The 6,413-nt window shown below is 36.1% G+C and overlaps 1 protein-coding gene across 1 annotated transcript in view; it reads left to right on the top strand.

Annotated features, from left to right (window-relative positions):
* The first annotated feature begins 245 nt into the window (after positions 1-245).
* Positions 246-6,413, top strand: part of LOC138139979 (lachesin-like) — an 80,688-nt gene continuing 74,520 nt past the window's right edge. The window contains exon 1 of the mRNA XM_069060613.1: positions 246-483. The gene's annotated coding sequence lies outside the window, so the exon portion shown is untranslated. The remainder of the gene's footprint in view (positions 484-6,413) is intronic.

The following is a 6,413-nucleotide window of genomic DNA, read 5'->3' as shown; positions in this document are numbered from 1 at the left end:
CGCAAATTGTTTCAGGTAGGACGGTCTAGGAGGGTAGCGTCGTAAACAACGATAAAGGGGTAGCGGTTATGTATTCCATTGTGAAAAATAGATCAACCGTCGCCGGACCGGGCGTCGTGTTAATGAGTTTCAACATCCACGAGGTGTTGATGCGACGTGTCCCAAGGTGGAGGCAGGGCTGGTGGGGCATTAGCGGCTTGATATATGATAAGAGGGAGCGCTCCCGGATGCCTTATCAACTGATTAACTCTGTGACTGGCCAAGTGCAGAGAGCATCTCGTCTGCAATTAACGGCCATTCATCGGGAGGCGGCGAAGAAGAAGAGCCCCGCATGCGCCCTACCTCAGGACTTGGAAATGCCGGAGAAGCGCTTGCAGCCTCCAGTTTCCGTCGCAGCGTGATACCACAAGCTGCGTCTCTTCCTGCTCCTGGTGGCGATCGCCCTCCACGTCGACCGACCAACACGCTAACGACTCTTCTTCAGTAAGTAAAGGGCACACATTACCAAACATGGACCCTTCGCTCGCTCTCGACTCGTTTTAAACCACCGAATTTATTTCCTTACTGCTTGCTCAAACTTTGCAAACTTTCTGTATCGCGAAATTAAATTAGAGAACAACTTTTGCGGACCAGACATACATACAAATTCACAAATATATTAACGTCCTGACCAATTACGGACTAAGTGCCAACACACACACCACAAATTACCACACTATTTTTGCAACTCCACGAAACTTTCACAAACAAAAAATTCAATCATCCCTAACTAAAACTTACAATTTTTATTCCCCACCATTCCCCATATTTTTCTAAACGATCACGATTTATACTTTTTTTTTTTAAATTAATTGGTGTCTGGTGTCCGCGAATAATATTAACAACAGCGATACCGGATTATGTCGGACGTCGAGACAAAATTGATAACATAGTTGTATTGATAAAGAGGCAACAATCCCACATGTCTTTTGTACATGTCAAATTCGTAATAAATTATTGTGGTCAACCTGGCTTAAATTCGATGTACAAACTGACAATGAACAGCAAAACATTAATCAACATTGTTTCGCTTCTAATTCTGAGGATTTCCCATATTTATGATTTTTCTGTCAGTTTCGCTAAACGCGCACCACTTAAAGGATTATTACCTTTTATTGCAATTATACACATTTCAATTAATAAAACTGAATCGTCTAAATTAGCGAGATTAAAATTAAGGGCCTCGCTTTTGTTGCAAACTTACGAACAATTTACAAATTAAAACACGCGACGCTCCACCAATTTTATCAATCTCGATCTGTTCCAAAAATTCCTTCGATTTTCTTCGATGGTTCGAGCCGAAATTTTCCACAGCGTAAAAATAAAATTTAATGCAAGAGGTGGCGAAATGTCATTAAACATCTTGTTGAAAAGTTTAAGGCGACAAGATAAGTGGTAAAAATTTGCGAGCAGGGACCACCCCCGCTTTCCATACCCATTGTGTCTTAGCCAAACACAATAATGTGGCAGCTTTTAACAGATTACCTATTTATTCTAGTTAGTGATCGATATTTCCGAAATTTTTCCCAACAAACATTTTCAATTTAATAACCGCCAAATTATTTACGTCAGTGTTTAGGATTGTGCCGTAATAAGATTATGCTAACAATTTTTTAAAAATTATACTTTCAGCTACGCGACGCTTTTAGTTAAAAGCGCTCAAACTCATTTATTCAACTTTGGGAAATATTAACTCCCAAATTTAATAAAGAAAAACACTAATCCGGATAATTTTATCAATTTGCTAGTTTTTTCGTTTTTAATAATTTTTTATTGGCGAATCTATTAAATTTGTGAATGCGAATAGTAGCACATGTCCAATAAAGGCAGTGCTTGCCTAATGAGACCGACTAAATTGAAAACTGACGCTCTTTGGTGTGCTCTTCCAATACACAAGTCTTTATTGATTCCTCAAGGAACCGGTCTAAAATCTTTGATTAGAGATTTACCACGTCTCCAATTTACAGAATTATTTAAAAATGATTGAAATTAATTCCGCGATGTTCCGTCAATTGAAGAGTGTCAATTAAAATCAACTTGTGTGCTGTCTGTTTAAACCCAGAATATTACTAATTAAGAACGTGAATATTTAGATCGAGAGTTGTCGAGAATAATATTTGGAGTAGCTGGTTACTTTTATTTTTGAATTACATAGTGCAGATTAATTAGGGAGTTGGACGGAGCCGTATCGTGTGTTTGATATGGAAGTTAGAAAGTTTGGGTGGACATATTTATGTATAAAATTTGTTTAATCGGTGGTGTCATGATATCGAGAGAAATTAATTGGAGATCGGTAAGATTGGGATCAGGTGTCCCCTCGAGTAAAGAAAATCGATCGAGATGAATGAAAGAGGATTAAGTAATAAGATGTGAAAGTGTTGTAGATTGTTGTCCGTGATGTATGCTCACACGTGGTGTCGGAGGGAGTCGCTTCTGTTCCTTGAGCTTTGGGTTATCGCGCCACCACCAGCTGACAACAGTTGAACTTTTAATTCTTCAACTAATATCTGACAGTCGGGCTTTCTATTTGTTCTTTAAGTAATTCTTTTATTTATCGTGACAAAGTGAATGAAGGGAATTGAAATGAAAAATTTGATATCTGTCAGAGCGGCGTATTCCTCATGCTAAATATTTGACCCTTCAAATTTCGAAAGCGTAATCCATTATAAAATCCGATCGAAAGTGGAAAGTTTTCAATTAAAAATTAGTCGGAGGAGATGTGACTCGGCCTAGTCCGTGGTGGCGTATTGTTCCATATCAGCAATCAGTCGGAGGCGGTGTTCGCATAGGAGCGTAAATCAGAACGTATATTGAGATTTGCGCCGAGGGCTATCTTGCTCGGTTGCAGCTACTGAGTAATGGGTATGACGATCCGCAACCGATATTGAATATAACACAACATCGCCATCTGAGAGATAAAACTTGTCACCGAACAAAGCTCGAAACCGGAGTAAATAGGAATTAGGGTGAAGAAGTTATGTCTACACATGCAGATTTGTCGAGATTGAGAGATCTTCATCGGAAGATATTGGTTTCTGAAGACCCTATATCCATGCGCGTTTCATTACCTGTGCCATGCAACGCGCGGTGACAAATCGCGTTTTACGTTTACGACCTACACATTTGCGGTACGAGGCGACAGTAATTGCGGTGGATGAGTTTTCTAGCCGCGCTGCGACGCCCCGAGACGCCCCGAGACCGGCCCCACGCAGCCCCAAGAAGCCCATTTAAGCTCCGCGCCGAACCGACGCGTTTACTTATATTCACATATCACACAATGGCAGACAACTTATTCCAACACCGGAAACTTATCAAATATTTCACTAGATTAAATCCTCTACATAAAATGTCACCGCGACACTATTTTTGCCTCGGACAGAATCCTGCTGCTCCGAATACGCGTTCTAACAAAAACTTGTTACCACCAAATGGCCATGTCTCGCTACCGAGATCACTTTCGGAGGCAAGCACCAAAAAATATTTTTACGCCACCTTTCAACAGCTTATTTCTCAACTTTACAATTAACCACTCCACAACAGCAAATATCACGTTTCAAATCTATCAATTACCCTTCTAAATCATAAACCGTTGAAAATGTATTAATCCTGTAACAACGCTAATCACAACCTCTCTACCAATATTGAGATGTGCTCGATTCCAGATCTACGTAGCAGTTGCTAGTTTGAAAAGTTTCACTCCAAAAAGTATCTATGGCAAGATTTGTGGCAATTGATCATTCCAGTTCAACTCCTAAATCTAAAGCAACTGTTATTTTTCATTCATTACAGAATATTGTGTTTTTGACAAAAAATGTTCTAACAATTTTCGAAATACTTTTTCAAGATCTACAAAAAAAATCTGACAATTCTTTAGGATCACTTCTCTTTATCTGATTTTTGACTACATAACAAGTACCGACTGATCAAAAATAAAACAAATCACGAGTGCTATCTCATCTTTTGTTTTATGGAAATGTTTGTCTAAGCTTGACACGTACGAATATGTATACTTGCTATGCTCAGTCGCTTTATTAGTTGCCTGTCTCTCGAAAAATATATTTAAAACAAATTAATAATTAATAATCAATGCTTTATCTTCAATGGCAAAACCCATTTTACCACTTATTCTGTAATAATTGTTGCTTACAATTACAGTAAATGTCTGCAAACTTTGCCTAAATAGAAAAGTTGTTATATACGTTAGCACAGCATATCGTTGACGTTTCTTTGACATTTCACAGAAAAATCTGACTACCAGAGGCGTCGCGTTTGTCGCTAATTCAAAATATGTTATATTTATTAATAAAAATAGTAGCAGTAGTTCCAGATTTGACAAAATTTGATTATTACATATTTTGAAACTACCTAAGTTATCAAAATAGAGTCAATCTTGTTTTGAACAACAGAAGTGATTTTATCACTCTTCCACAACTCTTCAAAATATTTATTCTCTGTTTTTGAAACCAACTTCAATATGATGTCAGGTCCAATAGTCGAAAAATCTAAAGTGAGTTTCTATAATAATGAGCTTTCCAATAATCTTTGAAAGTGTGATAGATTACACAAGTACAGATATCAAATTCCAGAACTTTTATTTAACGATTTTTGAAGTAGTTAAACGATTGAAGGAAACACTTCAGATTACGTAATTTTTTTTTTTTGTAGAATAATACTGTTGATAATTATTTTTATTTTTTTTTAAACACCACCCCAATAAGAGAAACGAAATTTTTGCAACTTTGAAACGTCAATATTTCGATTTCAAGCCTGTTAATATTAATAGATTATGGGCCACTTTATAGAAAAAGAATTAAATATTTCATTCGAATTAAATTTTAATGCGCGGTTAACCCGTGAATTCGAAACCTCGATTGGTTCGATCTGATCACGTGTTCAGTTAGTCTTACATTTGATTACGATTAACTTAATTTCGCTTCTGTAAACTGGCCCTACATCTTCCAAATTTGGTAAAAGTGTGTAAGGTAAACTTTGCCGAAAATAATCCTTAAACAATTTTTTGAAGTTCGAAAATCGATTTTCGCTATGTTTGGAACAGAATTTGTTTCGGGAAACAATAGACGCACGCTCTTTCTTGTGATTTGTCATATTTAAATCCATAAAATACAGCTTTACTCTAGCTCAACAGTAACGGAGATTTTGCACTTTTATTTCAAGTAAATCCCGGCGCCTCCACCATTTTTATAAAATGTATATTTGCATTTTGCTGATTTTAGAAATTGTTTGCCGGATTTGAATCATCACGTAAATCTGTAAAATGCGATTTTCAAATTTCGATTATTTTAGTCCGTTCTAGAGATAATTTTACTTTTACTTAAAAATATCTTGGCGCCACCACCATTTTTAAAATATGAACTTAAATATTTTTTTAAATCGCTAATGAAAGCATCCCAATTTTTATGAAAAAAAATTCGACTTTAACTTTTTCTGAAAAACAAGCATGTCCAGATCCCATTTTGTGTTAGAAATAAACTCATGCGGTTTCTTCAATTTCAAAAATGAGTTGGAAGGGGCTTTGTTATAATTTTGAGATAAATCTAGATTTTTGGAATTAAATAAAAATCCTCTTTATTCTTGATCTTCGATTTTTGATTGGTAATATCGATTTTTTTTGTTTGGTAATATAATAAAAGTAACGGGAGGTGTGTTGTGCTACTGCCTCATTTTGGGTTATTACAGAATTATAGTTGTTGGTAACTGTGGAGTATAATGGGGTGGTTGTTTATATTTGTAAATTTGTGAAGATGTAGATTGTAAATAACTAAAACACAGAACGGAAATTTTGCACTTTTATTTCAAATAAATCCCGGCGCCTCCACCATTTTTACAAAATGTATAATTGCATCTTGCTGATTTTAGAGATAAACTCAAACGGTTTGCCGGTTTTGACTCATCAAAGTAAATCTGTCAAATGCGGTTTTCAAATTTCGATTATCTTAGTGGATAATCGAGATAATTTTACTTGTACTTAAAAATATCCCGGCGCCGCCACCATTTTAATAACATAATTATGTACAGTGTGGAATAAAATGATTTACATCTAGTTACCTTTGCATTATCCTTGTAAAAATACGAAATGCCGCTCTACAAAAAAAAAGGAAGCCTAACCTCAAAATATATATCCAAATTCCAAATGTGATTTATTGCGAAGGGATGATATGAATGCAAAGTTGAGATTGAAATTAAAAAGGAGCTAACAAAAGCAAGCCACAGCTAGTGTTGAAAGTGGCCACCAACGTTTGTTAATTCAATTTAGTAAATCGTAACAATTGTCAATTCGATTGATGACATTTATTGACAGAACTAATAGTTCGGCACTTCAAAAAAAAAGTAGAGCGGTACAGGAAAATTTACAT

Source organism: Tenebrio molitor, chromosome X, assembly GCF_963966145.1.
Source record: "Tenebrio molitor chromosome X, icTenMoli1.1, whole genome shotgun sequence".
NCBI lineage: Eukaryota > Metazoa > Arthropoda > Insecta > Coleoptera > Tenebrionidae > Tenebrio > Tenebrio molitor.
This window is presented reverse-complemented; position numbering and strand designations above follow the sequence as displayed.